At 41.8% G+C, this 17853-nt stretch overlaps 1 protein-coding gene across 8 annotated transcripts in view; it reads left to right on the top strand.

The window, feature by feature from the left end:
* The window catches only part of KCNH6 (potassium voltage-gated channel subfamily H member 6), a 179208-nt gene that overhangs the window by 44023 nt on the left and 117332 nt on the right, over positions 1–17853 (top strand). Inside the window, exon 1 of one of the 8 annotated variants that reach the window (XM_039331550.1) lies at positions 8199–8238. The exons of 6 other annotated variants lie outside the window; for them this stretch is intronic. The gene's annotated coding sequence lies outside the window, so the exon portion shown is untranslated. Of the gene's footprint in view, positions 1–8198; positions 8239–8925; positions 8944–17853 lie in introns of those variants that run through there. One more of the 8 variants, XM_039331552.1, reaches the window with a different exon arrangement.

Genomic DNA, 17853 nt, shown 5'->3' with positions numbered 1-17853 from the left:
TCCTATTTTACTCTTTGCCAAGCAGCCTAATTAGCTAACAACTCTGGCCTTTTAAAAGATAACTCAAGGGGACACGTTCCAAGAGGATCTGACCGTTATGTTTGCTTTTTGGCTCTTTTCACATTTCATTCTATAAAACATTCTTTAATCTCCCCTTGCTCCAGCTGTGCTCCTTGCAAAGCAGGTTGTTCTTTTTTACACAGCCAAAGGAGCAAAGTTTAGGTTATTTCAGGCCCTTCAGCCCTTGTAGGTCTGAAAAGAGACAGGGCTCCTGGATATAACATTTTAAGACCAGAAATAAAATAGTTTCTGCAATTGTCCTCTGAGAAAACAGATCGTGCAGATTATGTATAGGTTGAAGAATTATACAAGTATTTCATTTGGTGCCAATTAATAATTTGCCCGTTGCAAACATGACTTAAAATAATTGCTAAAATACTGGAACACAAGGGGAGGTGTACCTTATGGGGTACAGTTCAGTAATTGGTAACGAAACAAAACTGAAATTAGTATGAGCATCTGTGAGAATAGACAACAAGGAGAGGAAAAGAAATTTCAGAATAAGTAATTTGTGATACCTGAGCAAAATGATCTGCCTTTCTTCTGTCCTGGACTAATGACAGTTTAACTCTAAACCTTCTTATGAAAAACTTTTCTGACTGGCTCAATGATAAAAGCACACAGCCATGGAAATAAAAATAGTGATACAAGAGGAGAGGGAAATATGTCTACCAAGTTTCCTTCTAGTTACATTTTACTGTTAGCCAAGAGCAGTAATCACTACGCTACTCAGCATCCTGTTTCTCAACACTAGCTGTAGTATGGATTAGAAAGTTACAGTATGGCAGCCACTGATTTAGATGAACCACAGATTGCATTTGCAATGGGCTGGAGGAAAATAAAAGATCCCTATTCCCCAGAAAGAATTTTGTGGCCCATACTCAAAAGGACAGCCTAATAGTGTAGATATGCCTCAAAACAGGCTTCCTAAGGAAATCCTCAGATTATCCCAGAGATGGCTATTTGAAAATCTTCAGTGATGGAATACCCAGTGTTGCACTGCTTATTAGCTTTCACAGTTAGGAAATTTTTCCTTATTTCAAGTTTGGATCTCTCTCTGTAAAGCTTCCACCCATAGGTTCTTATTTAGCCTTCAAACGCCACAGAAAATAATTTATATCCTCTTTCCTGTGACAGTTCTTCAAGTATTAGAAGACTGCCATTATTACTCCTTTTAACTTCCTCTTTTTTAAACAACACATATCCAATTTTTTTACCATACCTCATAGGAATTAGCCAACAATTAGCGTGTCATCAATTTTATTGCTCTTCTCTGTACTTTAACCATTTCTTAGCATATTTCTTGAACAGTATTATGGTGACCCAAACTAGTGTTTCAAATGTTTTTTATCTTGCTGTATTAAGCAAAATAATCATTTATTAACACTGTATCTCTGTTGATGCAATTTAAGATTATATTAGCTTTTTTGGCAGCTACCACACTTGACAAGTTTATTGTCTATTAGAACCCAGAAAATCACAATATTGCTGGCTAGAATTGGCACTGACTACCTTGCATCTGTGTATGTGGGTTTTCTTACTTAATGCAGAACCCTACATCTCTTACCACTGAACAGCATTCAGTGGTATGGGATAGGGCAGTGGTTCTCAATCTTTTTAATGCCGTGACCCCAACTAGTCGTAAGATGAGGGCTAAACAACCGGTCGTAAGTTGAGGACTAAACCGGTCATAAGTCGAGGATTACCCAACCGGTCATAAGTTGAGGACTTTCCCTGCCAGGAGCACCGCACATGCGTGGTGCCGCCCCCTGCGCCGGCCGAGGCGTAGCTGGCAAGCGGCAGAGACAGAGCAGGCCGACCACCGCCTGGGCCATCAGCTGGCCCAGCCCAAGGGAGGTAAGGCACCCGCCGGGCCCCACACATGCCAGCAACCCTCCCTGCGCCCCTTGGCCTCCCACCTCCCATCCCTGGCTCTCTTTTACTTACATTTTTAATAGTTGCTCAGCAGGGAGGGGTGGAAACTTCCAGACAGCTCGCCTTCGCTGCAGACAACTTGCAGCACCGTTTGCAGAATGGGACTTTTGGCAGGCTCAGAAGGGCAGAGACAGCCTGGACAATTCCTATTGGCTTTTGAAAGCCAATAGAATTAGACTTTATTCAAGAGAGTCTATTCTATTGGCTTTTAAAAGCCAATAGAGTAAAAGGGAGTAGCACAGCTAAGCAAAAGGGGGGGAAATGGCGGACTGCGTTGTTTGGCGACCCCCATGAAATGGTTGTTTGACCCCAAATGGGGTCCCAACCCACAGGTTGAGAACCACTGGGATAGGGCCTGATGTTGAAGTCTATCCTTTTGAACCTTAAGCCTGTCTTCTGAAATGTTAGCAACCCCTCTTAGCTTTGTGTGATCTGCAAATTTCATGGGCATCTCTTCTAACATCTCATTTAAGTCACTTATAACAATGTTGAAAAGCACTGGGCATAGAAAACCCTGAGATACTCCACTAAGGATGCAATTGTTCAACCAAGTGTAAATTCATCTGATAATAAGATCACCTATCCTATATTGTTCCATTTTATCAGAAAGGAGGCTCTAGTCAATTTTATCAAATTTATTATTGAAGCCTAGATGCATTACACCTACAACATTTCCTTGATTTAGGACAGCGGTTCTCAACTTGTGGGTCGCGACCCTTTGGGGGTTGAATGATCCTTTCACAGGGATCGCCTAAGACCATCGGAAAACACATATTTCTGATGGTCTTAGGAACTGAGACTCCACGCTCTTCTACGAGGCCATAGCTCCCCCCCGGCAACTGGCAGCCTCCCCTGACCACCAGCAACACAGGAGGGGCGGCGGCAACAAGAGACGACCCCCCGACATCCAGCCAGTCTTTGCCGCGGCAGGAGGCAGTTCCTCTGGTGTCTGGCTGACTTGCTGCCGATGCCCAGCTGATTTTCGGGACTCCCCCTGAGTCCAGTGAGAGCAAGGGGTGGCTGAAGCAAGAGGCAGTCCCTCCGGCGTCCAGCTGGCATGCCTCTGATGCCCAGACAACTTTAGGGACTTCCCCAGCATCTGTGTCAATGGAGGGAGGTGGCCACGGTGCATGGCAGCCTCCCCGACTCCCAGCTGGTCCTCGGAAGTCAGGCGGCACCCCAGGGCGGCATACGGATGTCGACTGGCCGCTGGCTGCTCCTTCCTGTCCCCCACCAGTTCATGTCAACCCCAGGGGCTTGACACACCACTTAGAAAGTTTTTGGTGAGCCGTTTCAAAAGCTAGGGACAAAGCTAGAATTCAGAAATAATTGCCCATTCAAAGCCACACAAGAAATGGGTGGAGGGGGAGAAAAAGAAGAAAGAACACGTGGAATGAAAAGCGCTTCTCCTCCTCTCCGCCACTGAGGGGGCTTTTTCCTGCATTCCACGTGCATTTTGCATGGGAGTGGGGTGTCGGCGGCGGACACGTTCTGTGCAGTCCCCCAGGCAAATGTGGCAAGTGATGGGCAGCGTGAGAGACAATTGTAACACTCTGAATGTTCTGAGCCATTGTGACGTTTCGAATCCCGCGAATGTGAAAGTTCCAACCCACAAAGCTGCAAGCTCCGTAGCAGGGATGGAAAGGGGAACCCCTGCTCTTCCAACTCTGACGCTGCTTAAGGCTTCACGTACAGCAAGCCATCGAGGCCAATTTCCTCCATGAGAGGAGAACGCTTTCCCTCTACTCCCCCCCACCTGAACTCTCCTCCTCGAAAGGGGCGGGGCTGAGAGACAGGAGCTCCTCGAGTGCCATGGCAGGTGCTTTTTAGGGAAATTACCCTCCTCTCTGACCGTTTTGAAATAAAATAATAAAATATACTAAGGGCAATTTGGGATTCATTTCACTCCAAATGCAAAGCTGGGAGATGTAGAGAATGATTGGAAGGTTGTCATTTCTATAACTGAATCTTTTTCGAATAACCAGGAAGAAGACGATCCTAAATTGTCTAATGAATAGAATAGAATAGAATAGAATAGAATAGAAGAATAGAATAGAATAGAATAGAATAGAATAGAATAGAATAGAATAGAATTATGTTTAATTTGTAACAATGAAAATACGATTCATAACAGTAGCAAAATTACAGTTATGAAGTAGCAACAAAAATAAGTTTATGATTGGGGGTCACCGCAACATGAGGAACTGTATTAAAGGGTCGCGGCATTAGGAAGGTTAAGAACCACTGATCTAGGAAATGGGTAAGAAAATCATTTTTTGTCTAGTGAAATCTTTTTTAACAAGCCCATCCTGGCTTCTGGATTATCTTGTTTCTTTCTAAGCAAAGTACTTGCAAACTTAAAGTTTGATAATCTTTTCTAGAATTTTTTCCATTAAGCTTATTAAGTTATAATTTCCTTGGTTCATTTCCCCTGCTCCCCACTTTTTAAAGATCAGGATAAAATTAACACTTTTCCAATCCTCTAGCGGTATCTCCTATACTCCAGGAATTCTCAAAAATTAAAACCAATGGTTGTGAAATCATATCTCTCAATTCCTTTAGCATCCTGGATATAACCCATCTGACTTCTATTCATTCAAAGCAATTCTCTCCTTACTTCTTCATCTATTTTGATCTGCATTTTTCTTCTGCATTCCATGGTGGAGCTTCTGACAGGTTGGACAGCTGTTTTGGACAAATAAAAAATAGGAATTAAACTGTTCAGCTTTCTCCATATTATCTATATCATTATTTCAAACAAACAGTCCTTCCTTCCTTCCTTCCTTCCTTCCTTCCTTCCTTCCTTCCTTCCTTCCTTCCTTCCTTCCTTCCTTCTTCCCTTCTCTTCTCAATGTAAGCACGGGGTTGTAAGGTCCGGTCACATTTTTTTTGCAAAAGTACTGTTCCTACAGCCACATCGCTAGCATCGGCTTGAATAACGAACGGTTCCTCTGGATATGAGTGCTTTAAGTCTGGTTCAGCTGCAAATAGTCTTTTTAAGTTCTCAAAATCAGTGGCATTCCATAGTCCATTGTAGTGGCTGACCAAGTTGGGCTTTCCCCCTTCCTTGCCAGTTTTTAATAGGTCTATCAGGGTAAAGCAATTTCAGCAAATGAAGGGAAGAATTGATCGTAGAAATGGGCAAACCCCAGGAAGCTTTGTAGCTGCTTTCAAGTCTTTGGAGGTTGCCATTCAATTACAGCTTCACTTTGGTTAGATCTATCTCAATGCCTTCATTGGAGATTCTATAGCCCAAATAATCCAGACGCGTCTGATGAAATTTGCACTTTGACAGTTTGATGTAAAGCTTAACGCTCAGCAGTTTTTTCAATAATTCTCACACCAAGCTTACACGGTCTGTCATATTCTTGGTATAGATTAGGATGTCATCAAGATACACCAAAACACCTTTGTACAAATGATCGTGCAGCACTTGGTTAATTAGCTACATGAACACAGCAGGAGCTTGTTGTAACCCAAAAAGCATGACTTTGAACTGCTAGCTGCCGGTAGTTCTGTTTCACCACTGGCATCAAAAGAGCCACTGGGGGGAGTTGGCCCTATGGGTAACCTCAGAGTCCTCATCCCCTTTTCCCACCAGATAAAGGGTTTCCACTTGTCTAAACAAGATAGATCTAAAATCACTGCTTCAGTCATCTTTGGAGCCACCACAAATTGGATAAACTCCCAATGTTCACCTATTTCCAACCACACTGATTCTGTTAGATGGGTGATTAAGATTCCTCCCATTAAAGATCCATCTGCCTGTTCAAACCTCATGGGATTGGAGAGTAACTTCGCCCATATGCCCAGCTTAAGAGCAATCGGCAGGCTGATGATGCATCATGAGCACCCTGAGTCTACTAGCACCTTTAAGTCCATTTGAGTGCCTGTCTTAGGAACTATAAGCGTGACAGTGAGGGAAAAAGGTGGACTAGGTCAACTCACCATCAGGTCATTCTCCCCCTTGTCATCACTGTCATAGTGAGCCAACACAGTGGTTGAGTCAAGTGAGGTCTCGACCTTCTCTTGAGTAGGCAAGGTGACCTGGGCAACTGGTTCCTATGTGATCCAATTTGATTTCTCCCTGACAGATGGTTGGTTTACTTTTCTTTTCTCCGGTGGGGCTGAGCCACTTCTCTGCTGTGGGAATAGACGGGACAAGCTGCCGCCCGGTGACCCAGCTGGCCACACCTAAAACATTTGATTAGTGGTGCTGAAGATGATTTAGGAGGTTTCATTGCTCCTGTCACTGGGGTCGTCAGGGTGGTGAATGTTTAGTCGGCTCTGGCCTTGGTCCGGATCTGGGAGTTGTTGGCTTTTTATAGTGGGTTATCTCAATGTCCATCTTGACTGTCACCTGGTACCACTCCTGCAGTTGGTCAGGTATCCCATGGTAGACACAGGCTTGGAACAGATTGTGATCCAGGCTGTTCTTGAAATGGTGCACTAGGGCTTGTTCTGGCCACCGCTCAATAAGACCAGTGACTCTTCGGAATTCACGCACATAATCCTTCGCTGGTCTGCCTGCATGTTTCACTTCATGAATGTCCTTCTCTGCCTGCATGGCTATGGATTCATCCTCAAATCGAGCCCTTAACCCCTGGATGAATAGGTTGAAGCCCCATAGTTCAGGTGCCTGTTCGTTGTACAGACTATTAAGCCATCCGAGGCCTCTCCCTCTAGGTTAGCTGCAATGATATCAACCATCACAGCCAGATCTGGGTAGGTATTGGCATTTTGGTTCATGTGAGAATGTATTTGGTTCAGAAAGAAAGTTAACTTCTCAGGGTCTCCATCAAATATGGGCTTGAAAGGAGGAGCAACCACAAGTTGCTGCCTGTCTAATATAGCATGCAGGCCATGCTGGATGCCCCCAGCCTGACCAAACCTTGGCATGGGCCCTTGGCTGGTGTAGGGTTGGTGGTGGTATTCAGGGCTGTGTCACTGATGGTGTGGCTCAGGGCTCCATTGGCAATAGTGACAGTCTGGGCTGATCCGGTATCAGTAACAATCAGGGCTGTCCCTACATTGGTGATAATCCGGGCTACAGTGGCATGGGTGTCAGTTGGGGCTTGCATAGGGGTGATGCCATTCAGGGCTAACATACCGTTCTTAACACCTGGACTATCACGCCATTGATGGTGGTCAGGACTCAGTGGCTGCCAATGACGATCAGGGCTAACATGCTGCTGCTGACGATCAGTGCTTCTCCTCTGCGCTGGCTCGAGGCTAAAGCTGGTGGCCTCGGGGGTGGAGTAGTGGCCCAGGCCCCCATTATGGGGACTGGGACTTCTCTTGGACTGGGAATGGTCTCGGGAGCACTGGTCATTCCACTCGCTGGTCAGCAATGGACCGCTGGCATGCTCCTTGCTTCCCACGTCCAGCCCTTCAAATATCTCCCTCAAATGCTTGACTGACTGGCTTCGGATTGCTGTCAAGTACTTCCACTCACTAGACTCATCCGATGACACCATTCACTTAGCTCCTCTATGATCAGGAGAGCGTGATTCTTGGGAGACAATTAGTGGAAATTCAGCTTCAGCGGCCTTTGAAGAATTCTTCTTCAACTGGGCTGCCTCTGAATGCCATGAGTCTCCCCTAGGCAGAGTCCATTCTGATGACCAGATGTGTTCCCATGCCTTTGGTCTTGCCCTTGCCACTGGAGCTTCCGAAACCACGATGCAATGGCCTGTGCTCCATCCACTGATGCAGTAGCTGTAGTTGTGGTGCTAGCGGCAGGCTTCTCCTTCTTCTCCATCTTGGGATCTTCCATGAGTTTTTGTCAGCCTCCCTTCTGCTTTGGGTAGGTGACTGGAGCTCAGGATCCCATAAAAATTAAAGTGAGAGTGAGTCTTGGGTTAATGTCATGGTTCCGATAGATGAAGCCATTTAAAAGAACTTCAAGGCAAAGAATTCTTCCTCAAAGAACATTTTATTCAGGAAACAAAGTATTGGCACTTACATAGTTGAACCCAAGACTAAAGTTCCCTCCCCTCTGATACAATGTAACAAGTTGCAATTCCCACCCAAAAAAGGCTGTCATAAATCACATTCACCAATTAATCTAAAACACGGGCTCTCCTCCCTACTTTTCAGCCTGCCAAAACTTTATCTAGAATTGACCTTGAAGCTCACCCAGCTGCAATTGTTTAAGCTAACTGAAAACACTCAAGCATTTCCCTCTTCCCCCTTCTACATCTGAGAATCCCAAACAACAGAAAAGCACAAAGAAAGCAAAAGGTAAAATGGCTGCAATTTCTTAATTGTCACAGCGTTGACACTCTTCTCTTCTCTTCTCTTCTCTTCTCGTCTCGTCTCGTCTCGTCTCGTCTCTTCTCTTCTCTTCTTCCACATATACTTAAAGAATACTGTCTTGTATACTATGTTTGCAAGCATCATCTATTGTTCATAATAACCCAGTAGTTAAGGGTATTCCAAAGAATTTTGAAACATAAATGCCATGTTGTGGCTATTTGGGGAAAATAAGGTAAATCAGTAACTCTACTCATAGTAGTTTTCTATTTTTCATCTGAAGTTCTAGAGGGAGTAGAACTTGCTGCAGGTGATCATCATCCTTTGGTGAGTTAGTGATGTACAATATCCATTTGCAAGTGGCTGGATATTACAATTATATTTAAATGCTTTGATATATCTTAGATATATATCTGAAAAACAAAACAAACAAATACATTTTACAACATGGGAAAATTATACTGTGGATTGCAACACATGATTTGTGGAATTGGCAATATTCCATATATGAGCAGTTACTTACATTGCTGTTTCTGGGACCTGTCACATTAACTTGGCCAGTTTCTCAAGAGGTGTTCATCCCAAATGAAATTACAACACATCACTTCTTGCATTTATCCAATTATTGGGAGGGGGGGAAGAAAGACAGAAGAAAATGACTAATAGCTGGTTCTCTCAGATCCACATTTTACAGTAAGTCTCATGATTTATAACCCACATGTTTTGAAAGTATTTGCTTTCTGTGCTATACAAGAAGGAATTAGGGCTATGCAGTAAACTCTAATGCTGGATTTATGTTCCTGAGATATTTTTATAAAGCTGTGAACTTGCTATTTCACCTCCATTTAGGGAAAGCTCTATGGCACTAATTAAGTAAATGGTTCATGACCACTCTCCGCTGTAAATACAGAATTCAGCTGTTCTCTTGGGAAAGTTCCAGAAAGCTGATTTCCATGTTCAGGTTTTGAAATATATGCTCATGAATGTGTAAATTTGCAATAGTTTTGTGATAAACAACTGCATTTATTGTGGCAGAAAGACAGCACAGAAATTATAACTCTAGCCATGTTGCCCCTAATTCAAAATTGCATTTTGCTATCATCTTTAATTTTTCATAACTGGATCTACTTTGCTGTCTGGATCTGCTCTACTAAAAATCTGAAAAATAGAGATCACTATTATTTTGATATCCTGGGAAATCAAAGTAGTTGAGAGATGGATCCATTCTAGTAATCCACTAAGAATGCACTGCACAAAAACATGTTATTGTTTCTGTTAAAAATGTATGATCTGATATAACTGGATAGAATAGTGCAATTGTCTAGGCAAAAAATTGGCTAATTTGTACTGATGTAATGTCAGTAAAAATGCAATGAAATGAAGATCTGAGCAAAGTAATCTGCCAGCCATTCTAATAGCAAGGCTGCATGCTCATCATTGAGTAGAGTGATATTGATATCCTTGTGGTAACCATGCATGGACTAAAGCAATTCACACATGAGGTTCAGGAAATACCTGCAGACTACATGATACTACCACGAAGCTTTTCATAGCAAAATTCCTTCTAACACAAGTAGTAGAGCCGAGGAGCTGTGACTCTGAATAGGGTTAGGGAATGTTTCTAGGCTGGAGCACATTTAAAATGGTGAGGACATGTAATAGATATACCCACAAAATGTGTATTTGCAGAAGACTTGCCCATTTTCAAAGTAGCTGACATAGAGAGGCATAAAATATCTATATACCAGAGTGAACTAGTATCCTACTATACTCACATATAAATTAAGATTCTCTAATAATCTAGGAAGAACTGTACAGATATTAATGCAAAAGACATTGCTGCAAATACATCTGAGGCTAGAGAGTAATATTTGCTTTGTGTGCTTTTTATTTAAAAATATTTTTTAAAAAAATCAGATGGGGCAGTGATCCTTGCAGGCACCAAGGAGGGAGTATAAGAATATATTGACGCCCCTAGAAATCCTGGATTTTGAAGTCTGATGATACTTATAAGAATTTCTTTGCACATAAAGATTATTGATAAAAAAATACTTTGACCACGATATGCAAACAGAAGACAGGACAGGCATATAAACTATTTAGCTCTTTAGGGAAGAGTCTAGATCAGTGTTTCTCAACCTTGATGACTTGAAGATGTGAGGCTGGCTGGGAAATTCTAGGAGTCAAAGTCACCATCTTCAAGTCACCAAAGTTGAAAAACATGGATCTAGATTAAAAATATGCAGGCAATGTTTCCACTAATAGATGAGGCAAAATCTCTGTGCAGAAGAGACACTTGCCAAATCAGTAAAGAGGAGAACCAGGATAAAGAAGCAGAGAAGGTCACCATTTGGGAACCTAACAGCATATCTCATTTGTATGTGTGTGTTTTTAGGTCATTATTAACTCCTGACAACTGCCTCAACTAGTCTTTGCAGTTTTCTTGGCAAGATTTCCAAACTGGCTTGCCACTGCTTCCTTCCTAAGCCCAAGAGAGAATAATTGGCCCAAAGTCACCTAGCTGGTTTTGTAGTTATGGTGGGACTAAAACTCACAATCTCTTGGTTTCTAGCCTGGTGCCTTAACCATGACATAAAATGGGCTCTCTGTACAGCACTGAATAGATTTTGAGAACAGCAGACATTCAGATCTACATAAGAAATGACAGAATAAAGTACATAAAGGCAATTATGTTTAGTTAGTGATAGCCATGCCATAGAGAAAATGGGATGAATAGGCCGATCTACAAAACCATATTCAATTATGGCTGAGCAGTTACATCATTATCATCTATTAGCTACAATACCAGACATGAAAGCTTCAGTTTATGGGATCATTGTTACTGTTTTTTTGCTTTTAATAGATTTGTGTTTTTCTCTAAATTGTATTGTTATTTCTTTTTCAATATGATATTGCTGATATGCACTTCTCCGATTAACTGCTGCCTGGAAATCAATTTATAGATATAGCATAATGCAAAAATAATAACAAAGCCAAGAACAAATGGGATGTTCACAGGTTGGGATTAAAAAAAAATGAAGATAATGGCCACACTCGCATGATTGAATCTCTACAACTTTTTACATATGCCACAATATTTAATAACCACCACTGCTCCTGATGACAAAAAGTCACTTCTTCCACAGTCTTCAGTCAGTAAATGAATTCCTGTGTGCCAAAGACCTAATCCACATGGTTGTAAATTACCTACTATTATAGATCAGCTTTTCCCAACTTGTGTTGGATTCCAACTCTAATCATTCCCAGGTAGCATGACCAATACCTAAGCTTGCTGATAATAATGAGAGAATAGGCCCACACATCTGGAAGGTGCCAGGCTAGGATTGATGAGAGCTGCTAAAAGTTAGAACCAAAGAATTGCAAAGTTGGCAGGAAGACTTTGGTCCATTTTGAGAGGTGAATTTCAAAGTAGAAGTGCAATTTGGTATGCCGATGGCCAGATGCTTCTCACTATCATTGGGAATTAAAAAGGGAACTATTAATCTTTCTCTTAAATCTACTTTGATGTCCCCCCCATTCCTTTGTTCCATAAATACCCCCCCCAAAAGCAGGAACAAAGGAATGGGGGGGACATCAAAGTAGATTTAAGAGAAAGATTAATAGTTCCCTTTTTAATTTGCATATTTTCATGGCCAGCTTTTAGAAACAGTCATATTTCCCTGAGTAATTTAATACTGATGATACAGATAAATATATTGAAACAGTGCTGATCCCACTGAGGAGGAGGAGGAGGAGGAGGAGGAGGAGGAGGAAAGCTTTACCGTGATGTTATTTCATGTTATTAAAAACTAAGTGCTTGTCTTTTTTTCAAGGTCAAATAGGAAAAGGGGGTGGATAGAACCGCAAGCCTCCTACTTATCACTATGAACCAGAAGCAAAGCCAGCTGACTGGGGAGGGGGGCAATTTTATGCTGAGGCCACAGTTGAGTTTCATCATGGAGAAAAAGTAAGTCATTGAATGAATCATGTCCCCAGCTTCTATTTTTGATTGAAACATAATATATGATCAGTTAGGGAAACCAAATAAAATAAGTGTAGTAGTGCCAGTATATAGTCAGCATATTCTATTTCAACTGCTATGAACTGCAACAGTTTAATTATACCACACTAATTATAAGACATTCTGCAAGCTAAAATGGCATGAGAACATTGAAATTAATAAAGGCAAGGTTTTGAAGTAGTAAACTGAACAAAAGTGATTTTGGATATAAATATTAAAGAATAAAAAATAACTTTAATCCCAGTATGACTCATTTATTGATCTTATTTTTTAACAATAAACTGGCCATTCATTTACTATCCATATGATGAATACAATAATTTTGCTTTTGAATTCATGATCATGGGTTTGTCACATTGAGTAGGCTTTCCAAAAAATACCCACAAACTCTTTTTGGTTGTAGCAGATACAATTCACACAAGTTTTGAAATTCTGCAGCTTATAAAATAACATATATATAAAAAAGAAAGACTATCATGGTTGTCTAACTTAAATAGATTTGAAAGCATTAATGAAGACATTATTCCTTCTTCCAATATTCCACACATGACCATGGATTACAGATTCCAAAGGCAGATCTGTAAAAAAATAAATAATTAAAAGACATTACAGTCTATCATTTTTTAAAACAATGTATATTTATTGCACCCACTCATGATACTGCTATGTCTATATCACAGCTATTATTTATGTTTCCACACCATCAATTTTCTTTGGAAGTAATATTCAGTCATGATTGTTACTCAAATATTTTCAATTAAACTTACTTTACAGGTTTGTTTTAAAACAAATACAAACAATTTATAAGAAGCTGCTATACTCCTATAAAATCATACTCTTTGGCATTCAGAATATATTCATGCTCCTCCATCATTCTTCCCTTTAGTCATCTCAGACCTGTTCAAGGAAAGTTATATGCTTTGCCTTGCAATTCATCCAGCTGCCTTTCTGAGTTCCCAATCTCTTGGAATATGATACTAGCACATATGATGCACTGGGAAGAGCTGAGGCAGGAAAGAGCTAGGTCAGAATATGCTTGATAAGAAGCAGTGGGAAAATCTAGCTGGTACTGAAGATAAGTTTTAATCTGCTGATCTGTTGGGTGAGGGTGGGTTTTTTTTGTTTTTTGTTTTGGTGTGGTGGTGATAAAGATGCATTAGACCTGCTTTGGATTTACAGTACTTGCCTGAAAGCAGTCAAGATTCAAAATCCAACTAATTATTTTTTTATTTGAAGTGGTGTTTTTTCTTTTTCTTTTTGCATCATCAAATAATTACATGAACACCAAAGGAAACATATTAATAGAAATATATCATTTACCATGGTAAATTTAATTTATCATTGTTTGTTTGCTTGCTCTTTGCTCTTATATTCATAGCATATCCATCTTCGTGTTTTTATTCATAGTTGGTGTACAACTATCACCATAAAGCATGTTATTGCTTTTACACTTCTCTCTAGCGGAATAGGAGATATACAAAATAATATTTAATCATTGCCCAGTCCTGAGTTACCACTAAATCTGGACCAGCAAAAATCCCTGACTGCTGTCCCACGCATAAAAAAAGACAATACATGTTGTGGTCTCCCTTCTTTCTTCTCTTGTTCCTTTCAATAAAAAGAAGTGATTGCTGTAATAGTTCTCAACCAACAAGATTTAAGGCCTCTATTGTATAACCTGAGACATAATAATGTTTCTAGCAGATGGACATCTATGGCAGGAGTTGGAAAACAACACCTGGTATAATCTGGTCACATTACCAAATTGATTGAATTTCAGCAAGGCTATTTTGATTTCTTTCTCCTTTAGAGTTTTGGGGCAGTTTGAAAAAAATGACCTTAATCCTGCTGTTATTCCTACACTTCTTTCTCTACAAAGTGCAAAGAACATGCCCTCTAAAACAGTCCTGCCTTTCTGGTGAAATCATAACATTTCTTGATGGCCAACCATGGTGCTTCTGAAGGTTTATTTCCACAAACGATAATGATCGGTTAAAATAGTCACAACATGAAGTATTTATGAATGTATGATCACAGTTAACAGTTCTGTTAAAAATCCTGATTGTTTGGTTAAAAAAAACTAAAGTTGAGAATATCATCTCTAAGTATGGTAACCTGCAGTAAATCCAGAAAATCCCTGATTTAAAACAGCTAAGAACAATGAGTCTAGTATTAGAGTAATTAAAACAGCATAATATAGAATTTTATTTGAATACAAATATATAAGGGTAAGTTAAGAGATGTTATTACTTAAAACTTGTATTGGGCCGAATAAAAGGGAAAATACTACTTTAATATTAGGAAACTGAGAAAATTTAACTCCTCTTCTTTCATAGGCTGGAGATGAGATGAAGGCAATGGCATGGTGAAAATGAGAAAAATATTGTTGTTAAGGAATGATTGTTCAGTGGTTATGTCAACTGAGGTGAAGCTGGGGTCATCAAGGAAAACTGCCTGTTTGATAGCAGTTCCATTTTCTTTTGGAACTTTTCTATGTAAGAAGTGAAACTAATTTGATATTTATTATTTTGGCTTTAGATGGAAAATGTTCTCTCCACCTTTTTTATTTCATTGGTTTATTATATCAGCTGTTTTATTGTTTATTCATTAATATGGTCTTATTTTTCTACTGTTGCATTGACTTTTGGATTGATTTTATTATTGATATTTAGTATAAACCTAAATTAAACACATTGGTGCTAGTAGTGTCCATATTGGGGAGGGGGCAGGCAAAAAGGGATTAGATTGATGTCAGCAGCATTGCAGCTTTGCAGTGTAAGACCCACTCTCTTTCTGGAAAATTATACTAACACAAAAAACAATGGAATTTGAGGTATGATATTGCTATGCCTCTTTTGTTATTCTAATGGCAATCTTTGGAATGCTACTGAATTTCGGACTGGACATAGAAAGGATTGCAGTGAAATTAGATTCTATGAAGGAAGAGAAGAAAGAAATATTACTTATTTATTATTATTTATTTATATTATTATTTATTAAATATATTTGCTGACTATCTTGCCATTCTAGGCAGCTTACAGCAATAAAAAGGAAGAAATGAAAAGAGTATAAACAGAAGTAAAATAATAGAACAATGAAATTAACAATGAAAAAGAAAATAAGAATACATCAATATGATAATGAAAAGAAGGATGGGTGGAGAGTAGTGAACAAGGTGGGTAGAGGTATGGTGTACCATTAATTCAGAGCCACCTCCAGCATGGACTCCCCCCCCCATTTGGTCCCCATGCCAACTGGCAGAGCTAGATCTTTAGGCTCTTGTAGAAGGATAGAAGGGTAGGATGTTTTTTGGGGTGGGCACTGTTATGTCCTGAGCCTTGCAAACGGCTCGGGCGTTTGCAGGCAGTCCCGGGCAGGTGCAAAGCTGCCCGGGACCAGACAGGCTGTCGCCAGCGCCGTGCGCATGCGCGGGTGCTGGCGCGGGAAAAGTAACACATTTACCCGGGAAGCGTCTATATAAGAAGCTGGGAGGTTTGGGGAGCTGCTGAAGCCATCTACTTGTAAGCTGAACGCTGAATAAAGGAAACTGAGAACTTCAACTGCTTCTCGTGTCTGCTTCCCGCCAAGGACTCAACACTGGCGACGAAGGTGGGATGCCTTGCACTACCTGGAAAGGAAGAAGTGTAAGCTTACCCAAGGAGTCCTGAGCGGTGGAAAGGAACGGCGTCGACTCGGCAGCTGCCCGCCAATCCGGTGCGCATTCGGGGGTAGGCTGGCTGATAGACCCATCTCCTGAAGATTTGAAGATGGCGATAATCGGAAGGCTTTCGGAATTCGACGTCTCACATCCAGAGCGGTGGGAGTCCTACGTAGCCAGGGTGGAGAACTACTTCAAGGCAAACCAAGTGAGGGAAGAGAGCTTGAAGGCTGCCACCCTGCTTTGTGTTTGCGGTCAAGACGCCTTCGACATCGCAGAAAACCTTGCAGCACCTGTTCCAGTAGAGTCTGTCAGCTACGCAGATCTGAAGAAGCTACTGAAAGAGCACTTCCACCCCAAGATGTCCGTCATCGCATGGCGCCACACCTTCGAGCAGAGGGATCAACGGCCCGGCGAGTCGGCCAAAGAATTCATCGCCGCATTACGGAAGGCCGCCAAGCACTGCGAGTTCAAAGACCTCGAAGAACGACTGAGGGACCGATTCGTGTGCGGGTTAAGGCATCGAGATCTACAACAGAGACTTTTCGCTAAAGAAGAACTGTCCTACCAAGATGCCTTAAGGGAAGTCACCGCAGAAGAAGCAGCAGGCGGCGCTATCAAGAACATGCGGCCGATCAGAAACAGTCCAGAGGTTGCATCCGTGCACCAGGAAGACGCCCAAAGGAACTCCGAGGAGGATCCGGACGAGGAAGTCGACCGTCTCCACCCCACGACGGAAGAAAAACAGAAGGGAAGCTCTTCAGCTCCGCTCAAGTGCATCGGCTGTGGAGGTCGCCACAGGAGAACCGACTGCAAGTTCCGCTCCGCTACCTGCCGGGCATGCGGCAAACAAGGACACATTGCAGCTGTGTGTCTGGGCCGACGAAAGGTACAACCTCAGGAAGAACCGCGCCTGAAAGGTACCAGATTCCCCAGCCAGAATAGGGTAGGGTTTTGCGCTTCGCGAAGAAGCATCCTTAGGACAGGCACACACAAGCCAATTAAGAAAAAGCTGTCACTCAAGGTGAAGCTACAAGGGGTTCCATTATCTATGGAACTAGACACAGGGTCTGCCTTTTCAATTATCTCCTTGCATACATTTAGGAAGATTTGTTCCGGTAGTGGAACTCAGGCCAAGTTAAGGCCTTCTGACATTGTGTTAACAGATTTTCAAAATTCAAGAGTGTGTGTTAAGGGGGAGGCCACCCTTAACGTGCAATACAAGAGTTTTGAAGGTCCACTAGACTTATTAGTAGTAGGGGGTGAACGAACGAGTCTCATAGGACTCGATTGGTTTGAGGCCCTGGGGATACACGTCACAGGACTCAACAGCTTACAAACACTCGACCTACAGGAAGTCTGCAAAGAATTTGCAGATGTTTTCAGCCCCCAGCTGGGCACATTCAAAGGACCCCCTGTGTCCTTAAAGCTAGACCCCACTGTCACTCCCATTAGAATTAAAGCAAGAAGGGTCCCTTTTGCTTTAAAGAGTAAAATTGACACTGAGTTAGACAAACTGATTCAACAGGGAATCCTAGAACCTGTTGATTCCAGTCCTTGGGAGACCCCCATTGTCATGCCTCTAAAGGCAAATGGGGACATTCGCATTTGTGCTGACTACAAATGCACTCTGAATAAGGCATTGCAGCAACATGCCTATCCTGTTCCTGTGGTCAGTCATATTCTGGCCTCCCTCAAGGGGGGGCGCGTTTTTGCAAAGCTTGACCTAGCTCAAGCGTATCAACAGCTGCCTGTTGATGATGATGCTGCTATAGCTCAGACTATTGTGACCCACAGGGGAGCCTTTAAGGTAAAAAGGCTGCAGTTTGGAGTGAATGTCGCTCCTGGGATTTTCCAAAGCGTAATGGAAAACACACTACGGGGTATACCAGGGGTTTGCCCCTACTTTGATGATGTCTTAATT

The sequence above is a fragment of the Crotalus tigris genome, unplaced genomic scaffold (assembly GCF_016545835.1).
Source record: "Crotalus tigris isolate CLP2741 ecotype Arizona unplaced genomic scaffold, ASM1654583v1 scf7180000024437.13266115, whole genome shotgun sequence".
Taxonomy (NCBI): Eukaryota; Metazoa; Chordata; class Lepidosauria; order Squamata; family Viperidae; genus Crotalus; species Crotalus tigris.
This window is presented reverse-complemented; position numbering and strand designations above follow the sequence as displayed.